Source organism: Pseudopipra pipra, chromosome 2 (genome assembly GCF_036250125.1).
Source record: "Pseudopipra pipra isolate bDixPip1 chromosome 2, bDixPip1.hap1, whole genome shotgun sequence".
In the NCBI taxonomy this organism is placed as follows: Eukaryota; Metazoa; Chordata; class Aves; order Passeriformes; family Pipridae; genus Pseudopipra; species Pseudopipra pipra.
This window is the reverse complement of record NC_087550.1, coordinates 115,216,077-115,233,554: the sequence shown is the minus strand read 5'-3', so window position 1 is coordinate 115,233,554 and position 17,478 is coordinate 115,216,077. Positions and strand designations below refer to the sequence as shown.

At 42.4% G+C, this 17,478-nt stretch overlaps 1 long non-coding RNA gene across 1 annotated transcript; it reads right to left on the bottom strand.

The window, feature by feature from the left end:
- Positions 1-299: 299 nt before the first annotated feature.
- LOC135407188 (uncharacterized) lies at positions 300-6,852 on the bottom strand. The gene is made up of 3 exons (XR_010426749.1): positions 6,672-6,852; positions 4,324-4,585; positions 300-441 (listed from the first exon to the last, which is right to left on the bottom strand). It is a non-coding gene; the product is annotated as an uncharacterized LOC135407188 (long non-coding RNA).
- Positions 6,853-17,478: the final 10,626 nt, after the last annotated feature.

The following is a 17,478-nucleotide window of genomic DNA, read 5'->3' as shown; positions in this document are numbered from 1 at the left end:
TAATTTGCTTTTTTTCAGGATTAAAGATTAGGAGAGGGTATAAAATGCAGTTGGACTGGAAAGGGGAAGCATTACTTGTGACCACCTTTCAACACCCAATGTTGTGCACTCGCTCATCCACATCACTGTTACTAATTTCACATCAGAAGCAATTCTGAGGTTGTTTAGGGTATAACTGTGTTTATATTTCAGTTTAAACAAGTCAGTAGTTCTTCTTGAATTGTCTCTATCAGCTAGGAGAACCTGCTGTTTGAGCAAAACACCTTTTAAGATGTTTGGCAGACCATCTTACCATGCCATAATGTTAAGGGATGAATTTAATATATGTGACATTTTGAAATTGAGTCTCACATATGTCTCTCAGTAAATCCTTCTGAGTCCCAAAGTCTATTCCTAGGAAAATCAGAATCCTCTCGAGGTGGCATGGAAGTTAATTTTCTTCTGGAAAAAAGGAGAAGAAGAAGAAGAAGAAGAAAAAGAAGAAGAAGAAGAAGAAGAAGAAGAAGAAGAAGAAAAAGAAGAAGAAGAAGAAGAAGAAAAAGAAGAAGAAGAAGAAAAAGAAGAAGAAGAAGAAGAAGAAGAAGAAGAAGAAGAAGAAAAAGAAGAAAAAGGAGAAGAAGAAATTACTTTATATTTTACCAATGTTTGCAGTTTTATCCTAAAGAAAATTAGACAAAATAAAATTTTCAGTATATTAGTTTTTTTTAAAAAAAAAAAGGCAAAAAAAACCCACCCCCCAAAAAAACCCTCACAAAACACAAAACCAAACCAAACCAACAAAACCAAACAAATATAATTTTTGACTTTTAATAAAGATTAGAAGGATGTACTTGGAAAAGTACAGAAGCCAACAGCACAAATATAAAAACTGTATTAGTTTAGAATAGGTATGTGTGGACACATCTCTTTAGGCATTGTATTCCTACCAGCAGTAAAATGAGTTTCCCCTCTTGAGCACAAAATGAGCGAAACATTTTACACTGAAATACAACAACTGTTTTGTCAGTCTCATGAAACTTTGTGCTCACATTTTTCAAGGGCTTCCAGGGGATAGAAAGTTCTGAGAGACATGACTTTCTTACTCAGCAGCTGCAGCAACACACCCCCCACCTCACGTGGTTCCAGTGTGACCCTTCCCTCTCCCACTGTTTGCTCCTGCAAGATCATCTCTTGCTCCACAGAGAAGCATAAAATATTTTGGATTGGAAGAGACCTTGAAGATCATCTAGTTCCAAACAAACATGAGCAGGGAACCTTCCACTAGACCAGGTTACTCAGAGCCCCATCCAGCCCAGCCATCAGCACCCTGCTTTTCCTTCCATGCTCTTTTTAAAGGTCAAAGTGTGGAATCAGCTCTTAGGTACACATTTGTGTACATTTGTCCTTTGCAAAGGACACTGGGCACATTGCTTTGCAGTAAGGAAGAGCACAAGATGCAATATTTTACTAGGAGAGAATCGGGGAGTCCTTCAGAACATGCCCTACCACAGGGGCTACACAAGGTCTGAGTGAACACACTCCCAGATCCAAACAAAAGGACTGTGGCAATTCCAGGCAGAAATCAAATGAAGCCTTGAGTAAGGATAGAGGGAGAAGAAGATACACCATGAGTATGAGATTTCTCTAGTGTGTTATTCTTTTTAAGTAGAAACATGTGGTGGAAGATTAAGCAGCATCTTTTTAATCTCCGACTGTCCAGCTCCCCCTGCTGTAATTACATATTGGACACAAATGGCAACAGATGTTCAGTGTCTAAGCTAAGAATTATATACTTATTCAATATCCCAGTGATTCAAAACACTGATTGGGAGGGTAGAATTTAAATTTACATGGAGTGACAAATGAAAGAGTTCCTAGACATGGGTGAGGCACAGAGAATATTAATGTAAACTTGAAGATGCCCCCTTAATGGAAGGAGACAGACAGATTGAATATTAGATAGAATGTTTTTAATTACAGCAGTTTCTCCATGAATTATTTTAACCCATCCTCATCCCTATAAATCTGAGCTTCCAATTTTTATTTTTCACATGATCTAATCTCTGCAGCCCTGTGTATACAGCCAGATAGAAGGTCCTTCCTAATCATTTCATCATATATCAAGTGGGCAGCCTAATTTCCCCATATTAAACCTAATAAGAACAGATCTATCAGCATGTATTTTATCTTGTTTTCCTTGAGATACTCACTTGTCCATAATCCAACTACATGAAAGCTTTTTGCCTGATTTGCTGAGAATTTTAAACAAATATTTGTTACTTCCTTTCACCAGATTTTCTTTTCCTTCAAATATCACAGTACTAGGAATGAAGATGCTTTAAACTGGAGAGATGCCTTATCCAACACAGAATCATCTTCCCTAAAATTTAAGGGTATCATTATCAGAGAGAGAAAGCAGTTCTAGAGGAATTCAGGCGTATGAACTTCCAGAGATTGTATCTCACTCCAATCAGCCTCCAATTTCCTAAATCACCAGACTTGCTCCATTTTCTCCCAAACATACAACTACTTCCACCCACATTTTGGTACCATATGAAAGCCCACAATCTGAGTCCTCCCAGTGCAATGGCTCAGGCAGGAGTGCAGATTTGAATGTTCTCAGCACTCAGAGGTGCAGATGCACCCCAACAACATGTGTCTGACTGTGACATAAACCCCTTTGCTCACATGCACATTGCAATTGAGAGCAGCCACTTGCCTACCAAAACATTTTCTGACAGATAACTGGAAACATTTTTAAGTTCATTCGTTCCAGTGAAAATTACTGAAAACGTTGTCTTTTAAAAATGCATTTTATTATATATGACTTAATTTTTCTTGCAAGATCACAGGCTGGGATGCAAACCAATATACTGTTTGCTGCCAGATGGCGTGTTGGAAGGGTATAAACTTGTTTCACACAGAGTGCTATGTGGCATGAGAATGCTGTTCTTACACTCCTAAATAGTCGTGCTTCTTTGAATGGTTCAGATTTACAGTATTCTTTCAGTAAGCTCATAAGCTCTTCCCATTTTAGCTAAAGCCTTGTGAACTTACTAGATAAATACCAGAAAACCTTCAGAGAAATTTTTATGGATAGCTATTCTGGCCCCTGCCCCTTAAATTTACCAGAAGGTCAGCAGGGCAGCTGCTCCAGGCACTGGGCTGATGTGCACGGGGCCACAAAACCCCCACAACTGCCAGGTATTAAAGCAGCTTAGAAAGTGATCCACACACACACTGAAAAACAAAATAACCTCCGTGTGCCTTCAACCTGCACTGAGTCCTCAAGGAGACAGGACACAACCTAAAGTTACCACAACCACCAGCCTGTAGCCTTGGTTGGTCATGAACAAAAGCTGGTAATGCCCTCAACAGCACCAGACTCTCCAGAAAAACCATCTCTGCATTTCACCTATGAGAACTAATAAAATTCTTCAAAACCCTTTGGAAAGTGTGCTGATGGGCACATGTCATGTGTCAGCTGGGTGGTTTACATCCATAGCCGTCCTACAGACAGGCAAAATGGGTTTAATTTCCAACAGCAGCCTCTCTGCAGCAATCCTGCATGGCTACCACGTGCATTTCAATTTTCTACATGTTTGCTTTGGAAAAGGAGGTGGAGAAACCTCTCCCTCTCCCTCTTTCCTTCAGCAAAGCACAGTCTGCACCCGCTGCTAAAAATTGTATCGGTATCAATCTCCTCAGCATCACAAACACACCCACATGCGTCTGAGTCCTGAAACGCTTATTTTGCAAAGAATGTGCCAAAAGATTTACTTACTCTTTAGAAACTGTTTAATGATGTTGTGGGGATCAAAGGAGCAAGCATTTTCATGACAAAAGGAATTTGTACTCCAGGCTCTACAGCACAGACAGTGATTAGTGAGTCACACCTAAGAAGTGTCTTGCTTTTCTCTTTTAAAGAGCTGTTGTAGCATTTACCTAAACATTACGGTGCTGAATCAGTAGTTTCACAAGTCTGTCTTCCCAGTGATTGCCTGAACTGCTCACCTTTACCTGGTAATATCCCGGTGATAGTTCCTCGCCTGAAAAATGTGTTCAAGCTCAGTTACTTGGCTGTTAGCAGCCAGGCAGACATTAAGTATGCATCCAGGATTTCCTGGAGGGCTTGGAAAGCAACCACTGTATGTGAAGGAGGTTTAAAAATATCAGTTCTGAATGTATATTTCTTCACAAACAAGAAAAAGATTTAAGAGGTGTCTCATTGTGGAGCTCAGCTAACCCAATAAACATTTGAATTCAATTACTTAATCTTTAAAAAAACAAAAGCAAAACCAAAAAAAACCAACCAAACGGAAAAAAGCTCTACCAAAAACCTACCCAGAACTGAAATGCCCACTGTCACTGTGATGCAATCCCCATCCTCTTCTTGACTTCTTCAAATTCAAGCTCCATTTCTCTCTCCTCCCACAGTACAGCCACTGTCTTGCTGCCTTCCTTACTAAACAATCCTCAATAGTGGGGGATGATGATGATGAGCCTTCCTCTGCTCTCTCTGCTCTCCCTTTCCCTGGAGAGTGTCCCTGCAGCTTTGACAGATTCATGACACCCAAATGGTTCACCCCATGGTGGTACTGGCTTGCTGTTGGAAATTTGGAGAGTGTAAGGGAGAAGAACAGGATTTTCTTTTTTAAATTGGCTGGAATAAATGGTTGTTTTGCGGATGTTGTGGATGCAATTTGACACCTGGAAAGTTTTAAGGGAGTTGGGCTTTTTTTTTCGTACCATATTCTCCCTTCCTACTCACTCAACAAGGAGAGCTTTCGGTGTTGAAAATGGAAAGATTTGCAGAGAAGAGTTGCCCTTGATTTGAGTCCTACGAAAAACCTGCAACTTCTTGAAAGAAATTAAAACCAGCATGAGAACAAGCTGCTTTCTCACAAAAAAAGCATTTTATGAAGAAAAAAAACTTAAACCCTCCAGAATTTATCTAAGCTGGGATCACTTCTTATTTTCGATCTGCTAACACTTCTATTCCCCTTTTACAGATCTGCCACCAAACATTCATTCTTTCATTAGCAATTCTCTTTGCTCCTTTCAAGGGGTTCACTAGCAGTCTCCCCACATTTTTGTTGGTTTTGCTCAGTGTGTCCTGGCTGGGGGGATACTCAGGTGCCAGATTTGACACTGCAGTGGCAGAGGCCCCAGTGGGTGACGTTCGTGTGGCTGAATTCCCTCGTGCATGAACACCCCTGACACAACATTAGTCTTACAAAAAAGCAGCTGAGCAGAAGACTTCTCCGCCTTCTTTCGGTGCTTGTTTTTCTTATAATCCCTGCTCTGTGGAGTTGGAAAACACATTTCTCCCCCAGGCATCACCCCAGCCCTGCCGCTGTCCTCGGTCCTGCCGCTGAGCCCAGATGGCGTCAGTGTAGGTGTCACTGCTCACCTGAGCACCAGCGGCGTGGCAGAGCTCAGGGTGTGCTTCTGCTGCCAGAAACTGCTATTTTAAGAACAGGCACTGTTAATAGGTACTCTGAGGAATGCTTGGGGTCCCAGATTGCAGGAAAAAAAAAAAAAAAACACCACCCTTTGAAAGAAAACATTCCTGGAGTGAGAGCATTATGCATGATTCATGGGCAGCACGGCACCTGAAATATTCCTGTGATGCATGATGCATTTCCCTCAAAGAGCAGTGTTAGGATTTCAAGAGAACATGCCAATGTACCCACAGTATTTCTGCACAGCTCCTTGAATAGATACTGCTAAATGCATCTGAAGGAAAAAATTTTAAAGCTGTGCTGAACTCCTGTGTCGAATACGGCCAAAAACTTGACATTTTTTCCTTGCCTGGTTGCTTAGTGCTAGAAGGGAAGGAAACATATGCAGTTTTTCTGCCATATTAATGAGTTAATATCCTGACAAAATATATCCAACTTGGAATCCTTAGCCAAATAATCATTTCCTCAAAGTTAGGAATATTCAGATGAAAACTCCAGACTTGAGCAGAGCAGAGAGAAAAGTCTGAAATACCATCAGTTGGGTTAGCTTGGAAGTCTGGCACAGGAAGCAGACTGCTCTGCTGGGAATTGATGCTTGGCTTTTGGGGAAAACAAATCAGTTCTTCAGTTCTAAAGGTGCACAAACCTAAGGCAAGGATGGCTTTGAGGATCCCACATGCCTAGAGAGATGCCTTCCCCTCAGCTGAAGAACAGGGAGATTCTTCTGAAATGGCATCAAGGTGTGTGACAGAGCCAGCTTGCTGTGGATATTCCCTGATTCCAAACAAGGATTTTGGAACCAGAAAATAAAATTCATGTTCCTGGTTTCATGTCTAAGCTTCTAAGTAGAAAGAGAGGAGTGAAGCACCTGCAAATCTGATTTATGCCAAAGGCAGCTGCAGGAATTCTGCATCTTTGGAGCTTCAAGCCATTTTACACAGCCAGCTTTTAAAAGACTGATGCATTTAATACCTCAGATGTGATACCTTTTATTATCTTGACTAATATTTGAGAGCTGCAACTTCCTCTCTGCTGAGGCAAATTGCGCAGACCTCACATGGTTCATCACCTCTAACTTGTCAACATCCCTTTGTTCAGGCGTTGACATCCAAGCAGATGGTATTCCCGAGGTGATCCCGCTAATAATCAGAAGTCCTGCCCCCCTCCTCCTCCTTTCATTGCTATTTAGCTCTGCCTCTGCACTGGAGCTCATGCTTGATTGATTACCTGCTACTGCCTCTGCCTCCTCTCCAGATCTGCTGCCTTGGGAATGCACTGCCCCGTCCTACAAGTGAGAAGTCCTTTCTTTGTCCCTGGATGTGTGCCCTGGCATGTCACATTAGTAAAATGCATGTTGTTCAGATGAACCCACCTCCTCAGGAGATCAAAGCAAGGCTGTATCAGTAACCAGTTCTCTTTTCTGTTTATTTATGTCTGTGACATCACCTGTGATTTATTGTGATTAGTTCTGAAGATACTAAACAGCACCCAACCGAGAACAGATTCCTGGAGAAACCTTATGCTAACACCCTCATTACCTGCATCATTCCCATGGCCCATGAGCAAGGACAATTTAACCCACCCTACTGCCTTTGTGGTTTTTCTTTTATCAAAAGGGCACACAAGAGCCATTCAGATACCTCTCAGAAATCAGAATAAATCATGTCAACAGAATACTTTTTCTACCTGGAGGGAGTGTTGGATGACAGCACTACACAACCACATTTTAGTTTTTGCCCCACTCAAGGTAAAGCAAAAGCTTATCCAGGAGTCTTCCTGGAGGCAAGATCAAGCGAGCCAGTTTAAAGTTTCTTGGGTTAAACCTATTAAAGTTTCCAAAAATTAGCACATCATTACCTTCTTCCAGCACTGTGCAACTTCCTTGCTAGAATTCTACAGCAAATGTTTCCAAAAGTCTCAACCAGTTCTTGTTTTGCCAAACAAAGCAAAAAAACTTCACATGCATCATATTTATCAGCTGTCTTCCATCTCTTTTCATGAGTTTGTCTTTTTTTTTTCTTTTTTCTTTTCCACATGAGCAGGCTATGGAAAGTTGTCCTCTTTTAATCCCTTCTCCACACCAATATTTCTTTCCTTCTCTGGCTCTTCCTCCAGTCTGCACTCTTTCCACTCCAAGTTTTACTTACCCAAGTGCCTTGGAGTGGGGTTGGGGTTTTTATCCCTCTGATAATTCTTTTAGAGGAGGGAACTGCCATATTTGATGAGATCCAAAGCCCTCCTGTTTCAGCCTCTGGGTTCTGACACAGGCCAGTATCAACTATTCCAGAGGCAGATATTGCCCAGTCTGCTGCCCAGGTAGTCTCTTTCTGATTTCTGATGCTTAAGGGTTGTTTTAAACTTCATCCTTTCTCCTTTCTTCTTTTCCAGAATCATATTTTTAAAGCAACACAACTAGAGGCAGGATAATGAGAGTAAAATCCAATCACCTGTTTTTTCACGGGGATCAACTGTGAATCTTCTGAGCCAAGACTTTGGCAGAGAAAGAGGCAGTTTCCATAATGGAACTGTGAATCAAAACACACAGCAAGGGATTATTATTGAGCTACCATCCTATAAACTGAGAATGTATTTTTGAACTATTGCTTTTAGTACATATTATTCCACATTCACTATGCTTAAGCACACTGCACTCCTTGGTTACAAGAGTAATTCATTATTGCTGTGTGAAATTTCAGTGGTTACTGCAATACTTAAGCTATGCAACTTTAAAATTTATCAATATGTTATACTAGATGCATACAATCAAAATGCATAGAATGTCTTACATAGATAATGCAACTTGCAGAATGAATATCACATATGAATGATACACAGCAATGACATAATTAATGCTGACCTAAGATGTGGCACCAGGTTAATTGTTCTTAATGCAGTAGAAAAAAAAAATCACACATTGAGTGAACGGAAGAGAAAAATGCAAGTGAATTTCTGAGTACTTTTTTCATGCAGGAAGGGAACACAGCACCTCAGACCTCAAGAAATTACAAGGAAGGAGAAGAATAGGTCACACAGTTGAAATGGTGCCACTGTGCCATGGCCATGGGCTGCTCTCCTTGATAGAGGGCTGTTGGAAACGCCAGAGGTACTGGGGCATCCAGCATCAACAGCAGTTTTCAGCTTGCCCTGGTTAGCCTGGGTGTTTTCCATCATGCCTCAAGTCTTGGAGGCAAGGAGGAAAAGCTGAGAGAAATTGGGATTGATCAGTCTGGAGAAGAGAAGGATTTGGGGTGACCTAATTGTGGCCTTCCAGGACCTCAAGAAAGATGGAGAGAGACTAATTACAAGGGCCTGGAGTGACAGGACAAGGAGAAATGGCTTCACACTGGCAGAGAGTAGATACTGGGAAGAAATTGTTCCCTGTGAGGGTGGTGAGGTCCTGGCACAGGTTGCCCAGAGAAGCTGTGGCTGCCCCATCCCTGGAAGTGTTCAAGGCCAGGTTGGACAGGGCTTGGAGCAACCTGGTCAAGTGGAAGGTGTCCCTGCCCATGGCAGGGGGGTGGAACAAGATGATCTTTGAGGTCCCCTCCTTAGCAAACCATTCTATGATTCTGTAACACTACTTTATCTTACTTGTTTTTTCAAAATGATTTCCAGCCTCAAAGTTTGCACAGAAACACCAAACAAATGTGCTGTGAATAACTCAGAAGCTAGAAGGCAAATGTGAAAGATTTCTAACTTATTTTCCCAAGTCTTATGCATTACTCTTCGATGCCTATTTTAGCCTGACTCATCTTGACTAAAAGCTTGGCAATAGCAAAGGTTGACAGTAACTCTAAACAACACTTGGGTGAGAAACTAGAAGGCTGGCAGAGGTAACAGGGTTTGCTGATAAAAAATAAATCTCCCAGTTTATCTGCAAAGTCAGGTACCCAGTAGCTTCACTACTTGAACCCCAGGCATGCTGGGTAGTGTGGCACGACCCAGAGGAGCACAGGACAAGGAGAAGAAGCTTCTCCCTGCTACAGCTCCTGGGAGCACACCAGGGAAACCTGCAGTTCAGCACACAAGAAATGACTGGAGTTATAATCTATTATTTGCTCTGGCCCCAGTTTAGGAAAGCTGTTAAGTGCCTGTCCAGGATAAGAAGCAAAACTGAAATTAAATTTTTCAGTGGCCTGTGTGCTACGTTTTACAGGGAGCAATTTTTAAAGAACAGAAAAGGGATTTGGAATTATGTTTTCCTCTTGGTTATTAGAGTCTAATCTGAAGCATTTCGCTTAAGGCACCATCCCTAATATTTGTCTAAATGGTCATTTGTGATATTAATGTGTTTTCAGGTTTTGCACCTTATTCTAAGGGCTCTTCATGTGCTTGTTACAGCATGAAAAATATCTGAATACCGGTCCTGGAAGTTTTCTGAGCACAAGGGTGCTTTTGTTTGTGAGCAGCTGACGAAGTTACCCACAGGTAAGATAAACAATAGGAGAAACCACATATATAATAACATATCTCTTTAAATAAAAACATAAATGTCTGTAATTTCTAAGACAAATGCATGTTTAATATCTTCCTAACATCTTCCTGCTATACCCCCAGAAATTAACTTACCTTCTATGACACAGTTTATCTGCCCAAGCAGGTCAGGGCAAAGCCTCAGCATTCCCCAAATTCAGGCTCATGCAGTGTCGAGCTCCCAGAATCAGAGCTTGGTGAAAATATCCCCAGTGATCAGTGATCCCAGAAGTCTGAAAAGCCTTAGGGTTGATGCTAATTCTCATTGGCCTTTAAAGAATGTTAGAAGCATGTGCCCAGCACCAGAGAGTGAGGCAGGACTGTGAGCAGCCTGGACTTAGTTTGGCCCGAGTCACTCAAGAAACCACTGTCAGAAGTCTGAGTCATTCCAGAAGATTTTAGGCAATTATTTCTATTCTCACAGAATCATTTAGGTTCAAGGGACCTCTTGAGATCACCTGGTCCAACCTCCCTGTTGAAGCAGGGTCAGCTAGACAAGATTGCCCAGGACTGTGCCCAGTCAGATTTTTAGTATTTCGAAGGAGAATTCACAGCTTCTCTGGGCTGTGCCAGTGTTTGCTGACTCTCACAGGAAAAAGTGGGTTTATTTTGCTCAGATGGAACTTCCTGTGTTTTCATTTGTGCCCATTGCCTCTTGTCCTGACACTGGGCACCACTGAGCAGAGCCTGGCTCCATGTTCTGCATCCCTCTGTACTGGGCACTGGTGAGGACACACCTCGAGTGCTGTGTCCAGTTTTGGGCCCCTCAGTTCAGGAGGGACATTGAGGTGGTGGAGCATGTCCAGAGGAGGTCAACGGAGCTGGGGAAGGGTCTAAGGAGTAGCTGAGGGAGCTGGGGGGATCAGCCTGGAGAAATGGAAGCTCAGGGGGGACTTTCTCACTCTCTCCAACTCCCTGAAAGGAGAACGTTGCCGGTTGGTGGTCGGGCTCTGCTCCCAGGCAACCAGTGACAGGATGAGAAAAAATGGCCTCAAGCTGTGCCAGGGGAGGTTCAGGTTGGATGTCAGAAAGAATTTCTTCCTGGAAAGGGTGGTCAGGCATTGGAAGGGGCTGCCCAGGGAGGTGGTGGAGTCCCCATCCCTGGAGGTGTCCAAGGAAGGACTGGCCGTGGCACTCAGTGCTCTGGGCCGGGGGACAAGGTGGTGTCTGTCTCCAGCAGATCATCCTCAGGCATGACCAGTATGAGTCCTGTGACTGTTAAACAGTGGGTTTTATGCATGGCAAGAAAAAAGACCTGAAACCTTTGCTCCCACAGTGGACCAGGACTCTCACACCCAGTGACCCACTCTCCTTGGGTTCCCTGAGCATTTCCATTCCCCACAATGTTCCAACATTTTGAAGGGGGAGATGTCCAGCTGCTCTAGTAGGGGCAGGAGACCCCACACATGGGCCAGTAGACATTCAGTACCAATGCACCAGAAATTAAACCACCCCAAGAGATCTGCCCCAGCAGCAAAAATTTTATAAAGAAAAATAAGGACTGAAATTGTGTGTGAAGCAGGGAGATCAACTGGCTTTTTTCTTTTATTTTTTTTTTCCTGCCTTGTGGATTTGTTTTAGTTTTGCATTTGTAATTACTTAAATGCAGTGTTCTTCACAACAGACATAATTCACAGGCCTTTAATGCTGTGCCTTTCAAAACAAACATGAGTCACAGCCCCTAGGTAAACTTCCCGGGCTGGCAGTGAATATCATTATTGTGTGATAGAGTGCAGCAAGCTGTTTGCCAGATTACTCAGTCTCCTAAAGCTAGCAAAATGCATTGCCATTTATTTATTATGCTCATGATAATTACAATTATCATCACTGCAGTGCCAATCTGTTTGCTGCAGAATGAAGGCCTCTTCATGATGTCTCCAAGGATTCAATGTTAGGCCTGAGTAGTTAGCCAAATTATGAGGCCTTGCAGGATTTTTTTTTTTCCCTTCAAAACAAGGACTTAGTAAGAGGTATCAAGCAGCACACTCCTGCTCATTTAACAACAAAGTGCAGGAACACAAGGAAACCAGTTCTACAAACCCCTCCTGCTGTACAAAGTGCTGTTTTGGTCATTGCTTTGGGCACTGTCTTCCAAGACAACATCCAAGCACAGGTTCCAGTTCAATGTCATGTACAATGAACATGAAAATTAATAAATATTACCATTTCCCAACAAATATGTCTTTTCCTGTATGTATAAGGACCCACAGAAGTTAAATAATGTCGGAGTATGTGTACAAAGTAAACAGGAACCTGCCTTTATTTCTAGCCTGTTCCTCAGTACGTCTTGGCACTAAGAAGGAGGAGTCAGAACACGCTGAGACATTAGGCCAGAGAGAGTAGCAAAACCCAGATTGTGAGCAGAGGGGGTGGAAACACAGAGTGTAGGCAGGTGAGAAATGTGAGATCATTTATCCAACCCTGCAGCAGTCTAAAAGAATACTCAGCTTCATATGGTGCTTTAAATCTCCAAAATCCCCAATGAACATTAGTCAAACTAATGAAATTAGTCATCTAAGGTCATATTCTTTTTGTTTTAATTTTAAAGGAATTTTTGTTAGAGGATTTTGATGAGTTGAATTGATGTAAAGCTCTACAAATGAGTTCTCTTAACTTGCCTTGCTCTTCCCTTCACATGTCTCCTGACAGAAAATCTGCAGGTTATCTGAACGTTGGTTCCTTGAAGGCTTTTGACATGATCAAAAGGTGTGTTTCCTGGTAACACATGTTCCAATGTTGGGTGACATTTCTTAAACAAGATAGGACCAGATCTTTGGGATTTGCTTTAGCTAATTGGGTTTAGAGAGCTGTCTTGTCACTGCACCTTCACTTTACTGATGTGGAAATAGGTTCAGTACAAATGCACTAATCTCTTTCATTTTCATACACCATGAGATGCTGAATTGCAGCACTTAATATAAAGCACTTTGCTCACCCCAGTGGGAGGTGCAGATGATCGTCACTCGTGTGCGATCATCTCACCACACCGAGCCTTGGCAGCTCAAACAGGGATCTAAAACCAAAACACAAGCTGAAGTCAGCTCTTGGATTGGTTTAGTGTTGTTAGTAGTCACAGAATCATAGAATCATAGAATATCCTGAGTTGGAAGGGATGCATCAGGATCATTGAGCCCAACTTCTGGCCCTGCACCCCCCAACAATCCCACCAGGTGCCCGAGAGCATTGTCCGAACACTCCTTGAGCTCTGGCAGCCTTTGGGCTGTGACCACTGCCCTGTGGAGCCTGTTCCAGCACCCAACCACCCTCTGGGGGAAGAACACATTCGTAAATCCAGCCTAAAACTCCCCTGACACAACTCCATGCCATTTCCTCAGTTCCTGTCCCTGATCACCAGAGAGACCAGTGCCTGTTAATTATGAGCCACTGCATAGTAAGATATATGGAATGAGTAACACATTTGGCACCTCTTTGGACTACCAGGGATCTATCTCTGCAGAACAGCTGACTAAACCATAGGTCATCCTACTTTTAATCACACCAAGGAACTTTTTGGATAGGCATTTGTTATGATTTTGCAGTGAGGGGAGAAAAGCGAGCCCTGAACATTCACCTTGTCAAATCTCCCAAAATGATGAATGATAAAGGTTCTCAGTGAGTGACCCTTATTGCACAGCAGCAATTTAGGCAAAAATTATCAGGAGCTGAAACTGTTTACCCTTCATTTTGCTACCATGCATAATAGAGCAATTAAGATATATGGTGAGCTGCTCATTGATGTCAGATATAAGACAGAGGAACACAATAGATGGGAACTAAATCAGGTCACCAAGGACAATATAAAAGAAAAACATGAGCACATAAGGATAAAGGAGAAAGAAATAAGCAGGAGACTCAGGGTAACAAGAGTCATTCCATAAATACATTAATAGTAATAAAGGGACTGAGAAAATCTTTGTTCACTATAAACAAGGGAAGTGTTACTCAGCTATTTAACAGGCAGGGAAAGTGACTGCCAGGTGATGCCAAAAACACCATAGTGGTCAATGCCCCTTTTGCATCAAGTCTCCCCTAGAAAACTGTACCCTTTAAACTACTCTGTTACTAATAGTAGAAAAAGGACATAGCAGAAGAGAGAACCAAGGGTCCTTCCCTTATGGAGGGAAGATGGCAGTAATTGGTTTGGCAAGATGGACTTCATCCAAGGATTTCTACAGAAGTGTCACAAGCAACCTCAAAAGCACCAGCAGTCACCTCCCAGGACAAGGGGAGGGCAGGTGAGGGGGCAGTAGAAGATTGGAATGATGCAAAACACTGCACATCATTAAAAAGGGACAGAAAAAACAGGGAACCAATGACTGGTCTTTGTAACTGTCACCCTTGTGAACGTTCTGGAGCAAAGGAACACACTCACAAGCTTTTAGTCACAAGGGGAAAAAAGGTTTTTACTTCAAGTGAGTTTAATTTCTAACTTTGAAAGGATAAGGAGTCTTTTTAATATGGGAGAGGCAGAAAAGAAAGATGAAGAGAGACTACTTGCAAGAGCCTGGAGCGACAGGATGAAGGGGGATGACTTCAAAATGACAGAGAGAAGGTTTAGATTAGATGTTAGGAAAAAATTCTTTTACTATGAGAGTGGTGAGGCACTGGAACAGTTTGCCCAGAGAAGCTGTGGCTGCCCCATCCCTGGAAGTGTCCAAGGCCAGGTTGGACGGGGCTTGGAGCAACCTGGTCTAGTAGAAGGTGTCTCTGCCCATGGCAGGGGGTTGGAACCAGATGATCTTTAAGGTCCCTTCCAGCCCAAACCATTCTGTGATTCTATGAGTCTATGTCCTCTGTTTTGACTTTGGTAAGTCTGTTTATATGGTCTGACATAACATTTACACAAGCAAGTTGCAAAACCCAGTCTAGGAGGAGCTGTCTACATACTTATACCCTAGTTCAGTCCTCTTCAGTGTTTTCATTCATAGTTACCACCATGGAATAAGGCTAAATGTGACTAGAGGCACACGGGAATAGAATGCAAAATTGTACTTGTGAACTAGAAAAATAGGGGAAAAAATAAAGTTAAAAAAATGCAATTGCAATACCCTACACTCAACAGACTGTGCAAATATTGGATGTGGAGAAACAGGTTAGGTAACAGCTCTGCAAATAAGGGTGTAGGTGTTACAGTCAATGACAAACTGAGCATGAGTCAGCAGCATCACATTGTTGTGAAAATGGCAAGTGTCATACTGAGATACAGAAACAAAAATAAGGTTTCTGAGACATGAATCAATCCTTCTGTTCTGCCCAGCACTGGCAAGAACACAGCTGGGCTGGGGCAAAGCACTCCAGGAAAGTGTGGACTACAAGAAAAGAGTCCAGAAGGGAGGAAAAACTGAAAGAACTGGGATGTTCAGCTGAAAGTAAAGAAGAAAGCATACAAGGTAGCCATCTTCTAATAGAAAGTTGTCATAAAAAGAGGGAGGGAATAATCTGTTCTTTGTGGAAATATAAGCTAGGAGAGGTTTAATTTGCAGCAAGAAAGATTAAACATTAGGAAAAACATTTTTCTGGAAAGCCTAGTGAAGCAGTGCAGTGGGTTTCCTGCTGAGGCTGCATCTCCATCACTAGAGGTCTAGTGGTATGTTAGAGAAACATATCAGAAATCATATAGGTCTGCTTCATACTATTTAGAGGAGTGGATTAGACGTTTGGAGGTCCCTCTGTGTCTATAACCTGTGTGATTTATAAGCTGACCACAGCAAACAAACCCAAATCTTAATGAGTGAACTTTCTCCTGCAGTCACACACATCACTCCTTACCTCACAATCAATGGGCTTTCTGAACAGAAACATATTCTACAATCCATTTTACAGCCCCTTCCTCTAAATAAGCAACACTGATAACTTTTAATTATGAGGCTTTTTAAAGTGACTTCTCCTTCTAATGTTGGCAAAATTCTATCTTGTGTTTAAATTGTCTTGTTTCAAGAAAATGCATACATAGCCCTCTCTCAAACAGTAAATAATCCTCTGTTTAAAATGCACTCCAAGCAGATGCAATACTTTACTAGTACTTTCTGTTCTTTTCAGGAACACTACGAGGTTTAAAACTTACTACTAAGTAACTTTAATAGCAAAAACCCAATTGAGAAGATGCTGTATTCTTTCATTCCAAACATGGATTTATCTGTAAGCAACCTGTACCAACCAAACCAGAAAAGGAATCTACTTTACATCATGTGCAGGTTCTCTCACAGTGCTGACTCTCCTGTTCCTGCGGGAAAACCATGAACTGAATTCTGCTCCAGCCAACATTTATAACACAACTGCTATAACCAATACTTGCTTAGTGCCTTCCACCAGAGATCCTCGAATAACAGATCAAAAACTGATGCTATTCTCCTCTAACCAACGGGAAAGTATCAGCAGCCCTGCCTTCATCAAAGATTAAAGTGATTTCTCAAGGTCAAACAGCAAATCAGTGCCCGAGTCAGGAATTTTGCCCTTTAGCCCCTACAATTTTTCTGAGTCTGGCTCTTACATTGTCGGTTTGAGTTGCCATGTTTTTCTACATAATGCAGATCCCAAATGTCCAGTTTTAGACCAAGTTCCCTTTTGTGCCTAACTTTGGAATCACAACAAGCACCCTCATAGCTATTTTTTTCCAGAATAAACCATACAGCGTTAACCATTGATGCTTTATTGTCATTGATTTAGTAGCTGTCAGAGAGTTACAGGAGGAGATAGATTGCTGTTATTTTAGCCTATAAAAGGTCTTATGACTCTGTCAGCAAACACTTTGGTTCCTTAAAATAAATAAGTAATCTGAAAGAAAATACATGATCTGGACAAATCTTTTAGGAAAAAAACACAAACAAACAACAACAACAACACTTTTTTCTTTCTTCTTTTATATATTTTTTTTAATTTTGTGTTTTAACTGCTGCATTGACTATTTCTTTCTGGATAACAGAGCTGTGTAAAGTTTTCAGTGCTTTATAGGAACATGGAGTGCAAGTAAGGACATTCTTCACACCCCACTGGGAATACTTGTACTGGGCATCACTGGCAGGATTTGGGAAGCAGAGGACTGCAGGGGTGACCTGTGTGGGAGGAGGCCATGAACTGCCCTGGGCTGATCACAGCCACGGCCAGACAGCTCTGAAACATGAAAACAACCCATACCTCAAACATTTCAACCAGCCAGAGGACTCCAGCACTTGGCTCCTCTGCTCAGACATATTTAAGAAATGGGGGCAAGCACTGAGGGCAGGAGGCACAGGAGACAAAGAAGACAAAGGCATCTTCTCAGGATGCCCAAGAAAATCCGTGAGGAGAAAGTAAAGAGAGAGATTTGGAGGAACAGAGGGAGCACATGGAAGATGCTCCTGAGGACAGGGCTGGAGACACACTCCTGGAAGGAGACACTCTCTGGCAGAAGAAGTTTCCCCTCTAAGGGACTGTAGCCCACAGGTGATCCCCACTGAGGCAGGGACACCCTGGAGAGGCCCTGGCTATGGATGAGCTGTGCTGGAGCAGTGGTCACCCAAAGGGACTCTGGCTGTGGGTGACTCACTGCAGTGAGGACACAGAAAAGGGTCTGAGGATGTGG